The sequence below is a fragment of the Salvelinus fontinalis genome, chromosome 24, assembly GCF_029448725.1.
Source record: "Salvelinus fontinalis isolate EN_2023a chromosome 24, ASM2944872v1, whole genome shotgun sequence".
NCBI lineage: Eukaryota > Metazoa > Chordata > Actinopteri > Salmoniformes > Salmonidae > Salvelinus > Salvelinus fontinalis.
In genome coordinates, this window is record NC_074688.1 from 30,351,233 (window position 1) to 30,367,278 (window position 16,046).

At 40.3% G+C, this 16,046-nt stretch overlaps 1 protein-coding gene across 4 annotated transcripts in view; it reads right to left on the reverse strand.

Annotated features, from left to right (window-relative positions):
* Positions 1-6,310, reverse strand: part of LOC129822279 (protein FAM118B-like) — a 26,781-nt gene extending 20,471 nt beyond the window's left edge. For 2 of the 4 annotated variants that reach the window (XM_055880424.1, XM_055880421.1), the window contains exon 1: positions 6,011-6,299. The gene's annotated coding sequence lies outside the window, so the exon portion shown is untranslated. Of the gene's footprint in view, positions 1-4,731; positions 4,896-6,010 lie in introns of those variants that run through there. The other 2 variants (XM_055880422.1, XM_055880423.1) reach the window with 2 other exon arrangements.
* Positions 6,311-16,046: the final 9,736 nt, after the last annotated feature.

A 16,046-nucleotide genomic window follows, 5' to 3' on the forward strand; every position in this document is an offset into this window, starting at 1 on the left:
GCAAACTGTAGTCTGGCTTTTTTATGGCGGTTTTGGAGCAGTGGCTTCTTCCTTGCTGAGCAGCCTTTCAGGTTATGTCGATATAGGACTCGTTTTACTGTGGAAATAAATACTTTTAAAAACCTGTTTCCTCCAGCATCTTCACACGGTCCTTTGCTGTTGTTCTGGGATTGATTTGCACTTTTCGCACCAAAGTACGTTCATCTCTAGGAGACAGACTGCGTCTCCTTCCTGAGCGGTATGACAACTGCGTGGTCCCATTGTGTTTATACTTGCGTACTACTGTTTGTACAGATGAACGTGGTACCTTCAGTCGTTTGGAAATTGCTCCCAAGGATGATCCAGACTAGTGGAGGTCTCCAATTTTCTTTTCTGAGATCTTGGCTGATTTATTTTGATTTTCCCATGATGTCAAGCAAAATACATCCACAGGTACACCTCCAATTGACTCAAATTAGGTCAATTAGCTTATCAGAAGCTTCTAAAGCTATGACATCATCTTCTGGAATTTTCCAAACTGTTTAACCTCTCTAGGGTATGTGGGACGGTAGCGTCCCACCTCGTCAACAGCCAGTAAAACTGCAGGGCGCCAAATTCAAAACAGAAATCCCATAATTTAAATTCCTCAAACATACAAGTATTTTAAACCATTTTAAAGATACACTTGTTGTAAATCCAGCCAAAGTATCCGATTTCAAAAAGGTTTTACGACGAAAGCACACCAAACGATTATGTTAGGTATGAGCCACACTCACAGAAAAAGACAGCCATTTTTTCAGCCAAAGAGAAGAGTAACAAAAAGCAGAAAGAGATAAAATGAATCACTAACCTTTGATGATCTTCATCAGATGACACTCATAGGACTTCATGTTACACAATACATGTATGTTTTGTTCGGTAAAGTTCATATTTATATCCACAAATCTGAATTTAGGCGGGACGCTACTGTCTCACTTGGCAAAAAGCCAGAGAAAATGCAGTGCGCCAAAATCAAATTAATTACTATGAAAATGACTATAAAAATCAAACTTTCATTAAATCACACATGATAGATACCTAATTAAAGCTACACTGGTTGTGAATCCAGCCAACATGTCAGAATTCAAATAGGCTTTTCGGCAAAAGCAAACGATGCTATTATCTGTGGATAGCACAATAGTAAACAAAGAGAAATAAGCATATTTCAACCCTGCAGGCGCGACACAAAACGCAGAAATAAAAATATAATTCATGCCTTACCTTTGACGAGCTTCTGTTGGCACTCCAATATGTCCCATAAACATCACAAATGGTCCTTTTGTTCGATTAATTCTGTCGATATATATCCAAAATGTCCATTTATTTGGCGCGTTTGATCCAGAAAAACACTGGTTCCAACTTGCTCAAACGTGACTACAAAATATCTCAAAGGTTACCTGTAAACTTTGCAAAAAATGTCAAACTACTTTTGTGATACAACTTTAGGTATTTTTTAACGTTAATAATCGATCAAATTGAAGACGGGATGGTCTGTGTTCAATACAGGATTAAAACCAACTATAGCTAGCTTTCTGGTCACACGCTTCTAACAGGACACTTCATGTGACTCTCGTTCAAGATAGCCGTACTTCTTCATTACACAAAGGAATAACCTCAACCAATTTCTCAAGACTGTTGACATCCAGTGGAAGCGGTAGGAACTGTAAGCAGGTCCCTTAGAAATCTGTTTTCCCAATGAAACCTCATTGAAAAGAGAGTGCCAAATAAGTTATGTTATACTCACAGACATGATTCAAACAGTTTTAGAAACTTCAGAGTGTTTTCTATCAAAATCTACTAATAATATGCATATCTTATCTTCTGGGGATGAGTAGCTGGCAGTTGAATTTGGGCATGCTTTTCATCCAAAATTCCAAATGCTGCCCCCTACCCTAGAGAAGTTAAAGGCACAGTCAATTTAGTGTATGTAAACGTCTGACCCACTGGAATTGTGATGCAGTGAATTATAAGTGAAATAATCTGTCTGGAAACAATTGTTGGAGAAATTACTTGTGTCATGCACAAAATAGATGTCCTAACGGACTAGCCAAAGCGATAGTTTGTTACAATACATTTGTGGAGTGGTTGACAAACGAGTTAATGACTCCAACCTAAGCGTATGTAAACTTCCGACTTCAACTGTACATACAATGCCATCAAATCAAAGCAATAACTTAAGTGCAATGCAATCTGGAGGGACCACAGAGAGTCATGATCTCGGTTTACTGTATCATACATAGAACAGCACCCTTACAGGGCAGTATCCCACTGTCCCCACTGCTACCAAAGGCAGGGCATCAGATTCACTTTACACTAGCCTTACACAATGAAACATTCATGGGGATAACCCAGAGAAGATTTAAATCACCAAGTACTGTGAGATAGCTAACTATGGGCAATTCCACTCTGGTTTTTCACTTTAAAATGTACGCCAAACAAAAAAACTATTGATTTCGATTTTTAACAAACCACACAACTCTATGCACCATGACTACTTTGAACAATTTACACAGTATAAACTTTGCAGATGCAACATTTGGTAACAGAATGGTAAAATCTCCCTCAATTTTATTCTGTGACCAGACTTTGTATCTGCACAGTTCTTCCTGTAAATGTTTTTTTTTTTAATGGAAATTGTTAAAGACACACTATGTGGAAATTGCTCCGCCATTTCCTGGTTGCTAAAATTCGAATAGTTCACATAATTTTAGTTTATGTGACAAAACAAGCAAGTACAGTGTAGAGAATCATTGTACCATGTAAACCGCTGACCCATTTAAACCGCTGTGAAATATACTTTCAGGAACCAAAAATATTCAATTTTCGTCCGTTTGAAGCTGGTGTACAAAACCAAAAGACGCAAAATCGAAACTTCAGAACAGGAAGCATAGAAATAGCGCACATAGAACAGATTACTACTGCTTCTTAACCCTTTTTCACATTACCCATAAGCACTCTGTTACATTGCAAAGGATGTCATGCATTTCAATGGAGACGTCCACAGTGGAGTGAAAACACAACGCCCCCTTACGGTTGAAGGTTCCGTGGATACTTAGATTTTCTTATTTTTTATTATTATTATTTTTTACTTTGCCTGGTCTTCAGTCCAGCCAGAGTCCATCGGAAAACAGGAAGTTACAAAAACTGAATAGATGAAAATGTGGTTTTAGGGTGATGGCTTTATAGCTAGCAATTTCTAAACAATTACACATTTCTATAAGTAAGTACTAGTTTAACAGTAATGTTAGATAATACACTTTGGCTGTTAAGCCAATTATATTATGACTGTTGCCTCCCATTTAAGTTTGATGGTAATGACATTTGTTTTTTATTATAATTGTTAGGTGGAGGTTGCTAGCTACAACGGTATCTTCAACCTAGCCTAGCTTTTAGCTGCTCTGCAGTGCAAGCTAGCTTGACTTGCATTAGTTGAGGTAAAAGTAACCAAACAAAACATGTTCTATTATCACCTGAAACAATATATTTATCCTTGAATGAAAAGGTAATATCTCCCAAAATAAATATGCTCTCTGAAGAGATAGGCTCTCAATATTGTGTTACAAACACTAACGTAAACTCACCCCATTCCGTACAAATGTGCGCCTCATTCAAACGAGGCTAAAGAAAACTAATGGGACTGTAGCTACTGTGTTGACTTCAAAATCTGGGGTGTGAACTACGTTTCTATTCAAGCGTTGATCGTCATGGTAATGGCTCTAGTATTGGAGAAAAGTAGAGAAAACTGACCCTCCGTTACATCGTGACGTGTCATGCTGTAACGTACAGCACGCATAAAGCAAATATTTCTGTCTTACAATCTCTCTCCACCAGGTGTAGCACTTCTCTCATCGTTTAAAAACAAGAAATGGACAGTGACAGGGTAAAGCTTTCAAAAGCCACTGTTTACTTCTGAAGATCACTTTAGCACTGCCCTAAAAACCCAATTCAAATTCGACACAAACCTTCCAATAGGTATGTAATGACACATTATATAAACTCTTTATAGTGTTTTATTTACATTTTAGAGGCGGTAAGGTGATAAGTTGGACAGATCGAGTGAAAAAAAAGTATTTTTCTCACACATCTCCTCTCCTTCTCACTATCACGCATTAGTTTTGCTTCCCCACCCGCCATTTTTAAAAAGACCCGAAGGAGCTCATTGCCTTCTTGAATTATGCAGAAACAGGCAGCATGAAGGTCTCGGCATGAATTCTATTGGAAAGGGGAGAAATTGTGCTTTAAAATGGTATTGAAATTACAGTTGATCTGGAAGTATTATGTTTTTGAGGCGCTAAAATAAGGTCAATTGTACGGACCAAGGCGATGTACAAAAGTGAGTGAGTTTACGTTACACTCACAGATAGAACAATGGGACAGATATTTCACGAAAGCATTCGCTTAGCTTTTTCACTCACTGCCAAATATGGTAGTGAGTGAAAAAGAAGATGGAACGAGATAGATTTTGGCCGACATTCTGCAAATTTTCTCATCGATTAAACATTTGATCTCAATACAATTTTCTGTTCCCAAAACTAAAATATGTTACAAACAGAGTGGACTACATTTTGTAAACGTTATTCTTTGCCAGTTTTTAAAAATGGCGTTGTTTAGAAGGGGTGCAAAGGCAAATTGTCACGTTCCTGACCTGTTTTCTGTTAGTTTGTGTTTGTGTATATGTATAGTTCAACGTAAGTAGTTTGTGTGTGCACTTACGTTTGAAGTTTTCACGATCGTTTGTTGTTTTTTCGTTATTGTTGTAATAGTGTGTCGTGTTCATCTTCGTCGTTATTAAAAAGAAGATGTATCCAAATCATGTTGCGCCTTGGTCTTCTCGTTCATGTCAACACGATCGTGACACAAATGGAGTTATTGCAAACGCACACTTCAGAGTAGGCGTTCCCTAACCGAAATGTGCAAATAAATGCTTGGACCCACCAATAGGATGTCGCTAGCTCATGCTTGGCTCTGCACACCTCCATGCTAGTTCTGCCCACTATGACTCATTTATTTCCACCTGAAACAATGGGCTGTGGTCTATATTGGTTTAATTATACACAACTTTTGGGGCTCTCCAGTGGAGCAGCGGTCTAAGTGCTAGAGGTGTCACTACAGACCCTGGTTTCATTCCAGGCTGAATCACAACCGGCTGTGATTGGGAGTCCCATAGGGCGGCACACAATTGGCCCAGTGTTGTTGATAGGTTAGGCCACCATTGTAAATAAGAATCTGTTCTTTAACTGATTTGCCTCGTTAAATAAAAACATGTAAAACTTGTCTGATCAGTGGCGGGCAAGACTCTGTGAAAATGACGTATGGCGTAATGAAAAACGTCACGACGTGAATTGGTTATAGATCTATAACTTACATTTCTATGTGAATTTAATCGGGTCGCCCAAAAAAGTTACATATTGCAGCATTAAAGGTAGTCCTCAAATTGTGCATAGAGTTCTATGATTTGTTAAACTTTGAAATCTGTGTTTTGTTTGGTATAGCTGCATTTTATAGTAATACATCTGAGTCTCAGCGTAATCTTCGGTAGCTAGCTAAAGTCGTGCTTGAGGCTTATTTATTGTATCATTATTGCAATAATAGTCTTGGTGCTAAATAAGAATGATCATATCCTCCGTCTGGAGACCTTTCCTGACAAACTTCAACTAAGGAAACATGTTTTTTTGTTCGTTGAAGTGTACATTTATGAAAGCAAAATTTGAATTAAAAAAATGGACAACAATAAGCAAAAGTTAGCTGACTGTACAGTACACTGTATACTTCTTTGTCTTTATCGTTACTGGCCAACTGACGTTAGATAGCTAGCTAGCTACTAACTAAGCAAGTGAAGTGCGCTGTCAGGAAGAACTGGCTAACGTTACGTTAGCTAACCAGCAGGTAAAAGTTCAATGTACATTAGGCTAGCTAGAATTACGTTAAAGTTGAGCTTGCTGTGAAATATAACACACTGGCTTGTTAAATTCACACAAGTATTTACACTTACCCTGATAACTCCAACAGGTTGCTTTTTTTGGTCTTGTTAACGTTAAGTTAGCTGGCATGCAACTGCAAGTTAAAAATCAGTCTACCGACATATCCTGCTTTAAAAGCCGGTATTTGCAATTGTTGTACTTGACATGGCGTAGTCTGAGTGCCTTTGCCTGCTAGATATTATTCTTAGCAAATCTATTTAGCTATAAACATTTCTATCGACTTCCTCTGTGTACACAACTTGTCGACTCACATGCTGCTGGAGGTCTGTGTGTGTCGTGATGAGTTGGACAAGGGATGTGCTTGGTGCGCGACTACCACAGATAGAACAATGGGACAGATATTTCACCGGATGTATAAATGTGAAGCTTCTGGTTGGCAGTTCCACTAATTGCCAAATATGGTAGTGAGAGGAAGCACACTGGCCGGCAGTGGGAGAAGATGGAACGAGATGGATTTTGACTGACGTTCTGCACATCGATGAGACGTTTGATTTCAATACAGTTTCTGTTCCCTAAACTAGAATATGTTATGAACAGATTGGACAGTTTTTTTACTTTACCCTTTGCAGAAGTTTGAAAAAAATGGCGTTGTTTAGGAGAACAAACGTGAATTAAGTTATTGCACACGCGCACTTCAAAGAGTTAGGCGTTCCCTAACTGAAATATGCAGATGATCATGAACGCGCCAATTAGGATCTAGCTCGACTCTGCTCGTCTCATTGTTTGTACTGCCCACTATGACTAATTTATTCCCGTTTGAAACGACAGACTGCGGTCTGTCTTAGTTTAGTTGTAAAAATCTTTGCTACTACTGTAAATCCCACTTATTCTTCTGTGGGTTTTATGGCAGACTACAACACAAAAATTGTATTACCGCCACCAACTGGATAGGGTTGAAAAAAACAAGGTAAAAATAAAACCCATACGTGACTGAGAAAACTAACTTAATCCACCCAAAATAAAACAATAAAAAACATATTGACAAAATCAAAACTCCACTTCCTTCTTCCTTCAAATCTTCATATTTCCCTTCTCAGACTCTATGACGTGAGAGGGTGGTACGGCTTGTGATAATAATCCATGCAACTCCTCCGCCGAGAAGTCTTTCAGTCCCAGGAACCATTCCGCCGCAGCCACAATGATATCTATTTTCCTGGACTTCCTCTCCACAATGACAGTACCATTAATCTTCATAGCTATAAAGGCCGCAAAGTCCACCTTCTTAACTTTTAACATATCTGGGTCCTGCTGTTGAACGGCAACCCCTGCAGGCTTCAGTGAAGGCCTATCCACCACCATGGACTCTTCAGGAGCACCAATCGAACCATCAAACCTTTTAACAGCAGCTGCATATGAAATTCTCTGGACAGCCCTGACTTTGGCCACCTCATTCTCTTCCACCCTTGTTAGGCATTCCAAAGACGTGGCTTCATGGTTCCCACCACAATTGCAAAAGGTCACATTTTCAACACTTTTAAAACACATGATACAATATTTTCCACAACTTGAACATCTCGGCTTCTCCCTTCTGCAAAAACTTGAAAAATGTCAAAAAGCTTTACAATAATCACACTGCATTGGTCTTGGAACAAATGCTCTGACTCTGTAGTTTATATTTCTCAACTGCACTTGAGTAGAAAGAGACTCCGTTTAAAAAAACTAAAGAACAGATACAGATATATGTACAGTACCAGTCAAAAGTTTGGACACACCTACTCATTCAAGGGTTTTTCTTTATTTTTACTATTTTTTACGATGTAGAATAATAGTGAAGACATCAAAACTATGAAATAACACATATGGAATCATGTATTAACTACATTTTTTTTTACACAAATCAAAATATATTTTATATTTTACATTCTTCAAAGTAGCCATCCTTTGCCTCGATGACAGCTTTGCACACATGGCATTCTCTCAACCAGCTTCATGAGGTAGTCACCTTGACTGCATCCACTTTTCCCAGCACCTTCTTCACCATCCTCGTGACTTCAAAAGAGTTTCCCAAATGAACATCCTTATCCAAAAAACGTACTCCAACAAGCAATGATTCATCAGACTCATTTTCCACAACAAATTGAGCCCTTTTTGTTCCATTCTTGGACTTCACTGTTGTCCACTCATCTTTCTCACTAACTGTACTTGATGGGCTTTCAGCCTCAAACAACACTTCTGCTTCCGCAATCTCCAAACACCCTCCCCACTGGCTCTTTTCTTCTTCTTCTTCTTAGATGGGCTTAAAACGGAGGTTGGCATCCAATGTTAATGGTGCATTACCACCACCAGCTGGATGGGTATTGAATAAGAAACAAAAAAAACATTGCGGCAAAGGAGGAAAACATCATACAAAATACAAATTTAAACACGTCAACTAACAAAACCCATCCCACTTCTTCAATCACAGCCCACTCCAAAATACATCCCTACACAGGCTCAGGGGTCAGTGATGGTGGAACATTCATCGACAGGATTTCTTGCATGGCCTCGGCTGTGAAATCACGAAGGGCCCAAAAAACGTTCAGCTGCATTCACAATGATTCCAATTTTCTTAGACTTCTTCTCCGTAGCATTTCACTATCCCTCGGTTGATCAGAAACATTCACTGGTTGTCGTGGTGGTTCTACTACCATTGTTCCTTCCAATCTTCACACCGCATCCAGATAGAAGACACGCTGGACGCTCCTTACCCTTGCCACCTCATTCTCCTTCACCCTAACAGGGCACTCCAGGAATTCAGGGGCATTTTCACCTCTGTAAATGCAACATTTCACTTCATTCGGCATACTATACTCTTCCCTTCTGCACACTCTTGACACATGACCAAATCTTTTACTTTTATGACACTGAAGGGGCTGGTGTGAGGGCTGGTGTGCACAAAAGCTCTTACAGGGTATCTCATGAATCCTAACTTTATATGAGAAGGGATAGACTCTTCATCAAATAACACTTGCATGGATGAAGTTAATTTATTTTCTCCATCTTCCATTCCTCTTGAGGTGAAAGACCTTAATGATAATCTATAACCTCATGCTGTTGCATTGATTGCTGAGCGCTTATGACATTTTAGATATGTTACTCTGTGTCACTGGTAGTCAATTAGAGAGGGAGACCATGCTAATTACTCACACTACTGATAAGACGTTTTGTTGCCCACCATAAACTTTTCCCGGACCTGCAATTGTGTGCATCTGTTATATTAAGCAAACCTAAGTTTACTACCACCACCCTGGAGACAGAGGCATGCATGTTGCTGAGATTTTGTACTAGCACCATTCTGAAACCAGGAGACTGACCTATTTTGCACAGTATTCTTGGAGTAATTCATTGGGACAGGATCCATAAGAGAGCAAAAAGCATTTTCCTCTAATGGAAGAGGTTTCAGCTCTCTCATAGGCTCATAGCCACAGCCTGAGAAAGGGCACCGAAAATGTATGATGTAAATATAGGACGTTCAGTATTACTGTGTATGAGGATGACAAGAGGGGCTTCAACTGTTCCCAATGAGGAGACGTGTGTGTTAGTGAATGTGTTATCCAACAGCATGGTAGTCTCGGCTCCAGGTTTCTCTCACGTTGTTGGTGAAATCCTGTGGCAGAGCGTAAAAACATGGTTATCTGGTGCCTGTCTATCCTATCAGTCATCCTGAGAGAGCACACCTGGCTGGGGCTGTAACCAGCATGATAAACACCAACAGAACGACTATCAACTGGGTTTCAGGGAGGAGTCAAAATCATCAACCCTCTTGTGCTGTGAAAATGGATGGGAATCATTTTATGTTTTGACTTCAATAGCCTTTACCTTAGTGTCTCCAGCTCTATGCCCTACACTCATATATATGACTGAGACAGACCTAAAAGGACACTTGAAAAGTACATGCTTGAAATCCTGATTCACAAGAGTATTATTGAAGCAGTTGCACAAAAACAACAATCTGTGTACATTGATGATGGCTCTTTGTGATGATGATTAGGCATACCATTTATGTAATGCATAAAAACAGGGATACTCAGGGTCACTGCCTGTTTTTCTCACGGTGTTCCTGCAAGTATGAACATGCAGCTGCAAGTCAAAAGTGCTGCAGGACCAGGTGGGTGTCAGAGGGAATCCTTGGAACGTTTACCCCAATAAAGTTGATGTTTAAAACGGTTAAGATAAGGGTTAATGGTGCTTTCAAGATAACTGGGAACTCGGGGGAAAAAACGAGATTGAATCATGACGTCAGTGATCTTCAGGTCGGAAAGTCGGAGCTCTAGAATGATTTTCCAACTTGGAATTCTGAGTTTTATGATCGTTTTCCCAATCGGAACTCGTTTTTTTTCTTCAGATTTCTCAGTTGTTTTGAACTCACTGAAGTCGGAAATTTCCCAAATACCAGATCCCAGTTGTTTTGAACACGGCATAAGGTTGGGTTAGATAAGGGTTATGATCGAAGCAAATTTTTTCCTGAGTTCGCAGTGGTTTTGAAAGCAGTGAAGTCGGAAGTCGGAGATTTCGGATTTCCCAGGTGTTCTGAACACGGCATTAGGGTACGGAGAGACATACCAAGGATTCCGGATAGCACTAACCCTGTCAGAGGCAATACGTTTTCCTTTTGTCACAAAAAAGTGGTTTGACAGCTTATTTTCCAGGAACTGTATTCTCTGAAAAAGCAACATCTGAATGAGATTAATTTTGTAATCTGGTGACATTTTTGTATCAATGTGTTTGCAATCGAGTGTCTGTTCTTACAGTGCATCTATTGCAGATTGAGGAGGTGGATTCCTGCAATTTATTCTTCAAGTGCTCCTCGGACACAGCTATCCACCTTTCTTCAGGTCCTCGAAGGACTTCTGCAGACTGATGTCCCTACGACTGATGTTTCTCAACCATATCTTCGTACTGAATAATTGAAAACGTGTGTAAGGTTTAATCTTACATTTATTGAATTCACAGCAGAGGTGTGTTTGAACACACACTGACTGAGAACCTTATTTTAATATATTAATGAAGTGATTTGTATCTGTAGAAGCACATCTCTATGTGAAGCTTGTCTTACTTCATTTGTATGTTCTAATTTCTATTAGTATTCATTACAGTTTAATATCTGAGAAGCAGATTGTAGATGCTGCTTAGATGTTGCTTATGGGTTGTGTTTAGTAGGACTGGTTGACGTAATTTCCCTCTTTGTGTAATTACGGTCTTTATGTTTTCCATTTTATGGAAATATGACTGTTAATGTGCTCTCTCTCTCTTAACATTGAGCTCTGTAAGAACAGCTTCTGTACTTTCCAGGAGCAGAAGAGGCCTCAGCAGTTTCTGGGAATCTACAACACCAGTTGTTTTTAAACCTCTTCTCTGGGACCCCCAGCCATTGTGTATATAGGACAGAGTTTAGTTTAAAGTTTATAGTGTTCTCAATCCTTGTTCTCTTAATCCTTTATACACAACACTGAAGTTTTAAGAAGTACTTTAGATGCTTGTGAGCCTGAGGACACCTACTTCTGCTTCCTGAACATCTTGCAGACCGCCTGAACTACATTTAGCATCATCTGCTGGATGCTGGTCAACTATACTGAACAAAAATGTAAACATAACATTCAACAATTGTGTGGAAGACACATTTCAGTTGAAGACATTCAGTCGTACAACTGACTAGGTATCCCCCTTTCCCTAACACAACTAGCATGATGAGGCAGCATGGCTAGCTAATGAGCTACAGTATATTACATACAGTATATTACATCCCAGGGTATGCTACACAATCAATAGAAGCCATCATTTGTGATACTGGGTCCTTGCAAAGCAATTTATCGAGATGTAGAACACCATTAAGTTCCTCTTAAGTTATGATTGTTATAGATTCTAGTTTTGGAAACAGAAAACTGTATGGAGATCAAATGTTTCATAGATGAGAAAATTTGCAGAATGTCGGCCAAAATCTATCTCGCTCCATCTTCTCCCACTGCCGGCCACTGGGCTTCTTCTCGCCACCATACTTGGTGGTGAGAGAAATCATCAACCGGATGCTTCATATTTAAAGATCCGGTGAAATATCTGTCTCATTGTTCTAGCTGTGGTAATAGTGTACTTGTGGCCAACACACAATGGTGAGAGTCCACCATCTACTGGTAATTATGAGAATTGCATCCACAAGGATTAGGCCAAAGGTTACCAAAACACAGGTCCTACTACTGTAAAAACATAACAGCATTCCTGACAAAAATACTAAAGAAATCTGCATTGAATCAGTCAATTCCATTAGTACTGCTTGAGGAAATATGAAAGCAGAACCAACCCAGAACACATAAAAAGCTGTTGCAAGCCCTGCTGTTAGCTCTAGCTCTGCAGGTGCTCCATAGAATTGGGAGGGGCACTGCTCACCATGGAAGTGTTCACAGGAGGCAACTCTCCCAGGAAAAGTAGAGAATAAGGAGGAGGTCTACAGGTGCAGTTTTGTGAGATATGGATTAACACTTCAAAGAGGAGAACATACAGCTGGAAAATCAAAGCAAAATAAGTTCAGAGCAATGAGAAGACCACTGTTGGCCAAATAATCATTCATCATACATCAGGCAGACCTATAACTGCTCTTCAATTTGTTTCGACCAATAGGACCAAAGTAAACAGTTAGGGTGTGATGATCCGAATTATATTATTAATATGTACTTGTAGACTATGAAAACTGAATCTAAAAGCAAACCATATCGTATTATCCAAAACAGTCAGAAAATTAACACAGTAGAACAATCATTTAATGAGACTAGGTAGTATGGTAACGCAAGACTAGCATGTTTGTGACTATTTAGCCAGAGACATATAGAGATCTGTATATACAGTAGCTCTGCCTACAGCCAACACAATCTTGACCTCAGAGTTGATAAAAGTTCAAGGTAAATGATAGAGGATAAGGAGGGCAGTGGAGTGGATAGTCACACACTTGTCACACACTTGTTGTAACGATGGTCAGTATCTCAGAATTAGACAATCAATATATCTGGTGTCAAAGGCACCACTGAATAGAGCCGGGGAAAAATCACTTTACATTTACATTCTTCTCTGTATTGCAATGCTAAAAATAACAACTGTCCCTATAATCCCACAGCGTTCTGATTCCAGAACTGATGACTAAGTGCATTGGGTCATCATTGAAAAAGAAAAGAGACATACAAGTATCACTGTGCTTACGTATTAGATCAAATATTATATAATCAAACGTAATCAAATACAAAATGCCAGTGCGACAGATTCTCAGACCCAGATTCAGGGCAGGTGTCTTCCAATCCCTTTACTTACAACGACCAAAACATTATGAATAGTACATAGTGATTCAATCCAAAGCAAAACAGAAAATATTCTAATATTCCAATTTTTCTCAAAACATTCAAATGTTTTTTTTTATGTATTTCACCTTTATTTAACCAGGTAAGCCAGTTGAGAACAAGTTCTCATTTACAACTGCGACCTGGCCAAGATAAAGCAAAGTAGTGCGACAAAAAACAATCACACAGAGTTACACATGGAATAAACAAATATACAGTCAATAACACAATAGAAAGTATATATACAGTGTGTACAAATGAAGTAAGATTAGGGAGGTAAGGCAATAAATACACCGTAGTGGCGAAATAATTACAATTTCGCAAATAAACACTGGAGTGATAGATGTGCAGAAAAGGAATGAGCAAGTAGAGATACGGAGGTGCAAAGGAGAAAAAAAAAATATATATAAATAAAATAAATAACAATATAGGGATGAGGTAGTTGGATCGGCTATTTACAGATGGGCTATGTACAGGTGCAACAATCTGTAAGCTGCTCTGATAGCTGATGCTTAAAGTTAGTGAGGGAGATATGAGTCTCCAGCTTCAGTGATTTTTGCAATTCGTTCCAGTCATTGGCAGCAGAGAACTGGAAGGAAAGGCGGCCAAACGAGGAATTGGCTTTGGAGGTGACCAGTGAAATATACCTGCTGGAGCATGTGCTATGGGTGGGTGCTGCTATGGTGACCAGTGAGCTGAGATAAGGCGGGGCTTTACCTAGCAAAGACTTGTAGATGACATGGAGCCAGTGAGTTTGGCGACGAATATGAAGCGAGGGTCAGCCAACGAGAGCATACAAGTCGCAGTGGTGGGTAGTATATGGGGCTTCGGTGACAAAACGGATTGCACTGTGATAGACTGCATCCAATTTGCTGAGTAGAGTGTTGGAGGCTATTTTGTAAATGACATGGCCGAAGTCAAGGAACGGTAGGATATACAGTTTTACGAGTGTATGTTTGGCAGGATGAGTGAAGGAGGCTTTGTTGTGAAATAGGAAGCCGATTCTAGATTTAATTTTGGATTGGATATGCTTAATATGAGTCTGGAAGGAGAGTTTACAGTCTAACCAGACACCTAGGTATTTGTAGTTGTCCACATATTCTAAGTCAGAACCGTCCAGAGTAGTGATGCCAGGTGGGCGGGCAGGTGCGGGCAGCGATCAGCTGAAAAGCATGCATTTAGTTTTACTAGCGTTTAAGAGCAGTTGGAGGCCACGGAAGGAGAGTTGTATGGCATTAGAGCTCATCTGCAGGTTAGTTAACACAGTGTCCAAAGGGCCAGAAGTATACAGTATGGTGTCGTCTGCGTAGAGGTGGATCAGAGAATCACCAGCCGCAAGAACGAAATCATTGATGTATACAGAGAAAATAGTCGGCCTGAGAATTGAACCCTGTGGCACTGCCAGAGGTCCGGACAACAGACCCTCCGATTTGACACACTGAACTCTATCTGAGAAGTATTTGGTGAACCAGGCGAGGCAGTCATTTCAGAATCCAAGACTGTTGAGTCTGCCGATAAGAATGTGGTGATTGACAGAGTCGAAAGCCTTGGCCAGGTTGATGAATACGGCCGCACAGTATTGTCTTTTGAGGATGGCGATTATGATATCGTTTAGGACCTTGAGCGTGGCTGAGGTGCACCCATGACCAGCTCGGAAACCAGATTGCATAGCAGAGAAGGTACGGTGGGATTCGAAATGGTCGGTGATATGTTTGTTAACTTGGCTTTCGGAGACCTTAGAAAGGCAGGGTAGGATGGATATAGGTCTGTAACAGTTTGGGTCTAGAGTGTCTCTCCCTTTGAAGAGGGAGATGACTGCGGCAGCATTCCAATCTTTGGGGATCTCAGACGATACGAAAAAGAGGTTGAACAGGCTAGTAATAAGGGTTGCAACAATTGCAGCAGATCATTTTAGAAAGAGAGGGTCCAAATTGTCTAGCCCAGCTGATTTGTAGGGGTCCAGATTTTGCAGCTCTTTCAGAACATCAGCTATCTGGATTTGGGTGAAGGAGAAATGGGGGAGGCTTGGGCAAGTTGCTGTGGGGGGTGCAGAGCTGTTGACCGGGGTAGGGGTAGCCAGGTGGAAAGCAAGGCCAGCCGTAGAAAAATGCTTATTGAAATTCTCGATAATCGTGGACTCATCAGTGGTGACAGTGTTTCCTAGCCTCAGTGCAGTGGGCAGCTGGGAGGAGGTGCTCTTATTCTCAATGGACTTTAGTGTCCCAGAACTTTTTGGAGTTTGTGCTACAGGATGCACATTTCTGTTAGAAAAAGCTAGCCTTTGCTTTCCTAACTGCCTGTGTATATTGGTTCCTAACTTCCCGTAAAAGTTGCATATCGCGGGGGCTATTCGATGCTAATGCCGTACGCCACAGGATGTTTTTGTGCTGGTCAAGGGCAGTCAGGTCTGGAGTGAACCAAGGGCTATATCTGTTCCTGGTTCAAATGTTTTGAAAGGGGCATGCTTATGTAAGATGGTGAGGAAAGCACTTTAAAGAATAACCAGGCATCCTCTGACGGAATATGGTCAATATCTTTCCAGGATACCCGGACCAGGTCGATTAGAAAGGCCTGCTCGCTGAAGTGTTTTAGAGAGCGTTTGACTGTGATGAGGGGTGGTCGTTTGACCGCGGACCCATTACAGATGCAGGCAATGAGGCAGTGGTCACTGAGATCCTGGTTGAAGACAGCAGAGGTGTATTTAGAGGGCAGGTTGGTCAGGATGATATCTATGAGGGTGCCTGAGTTA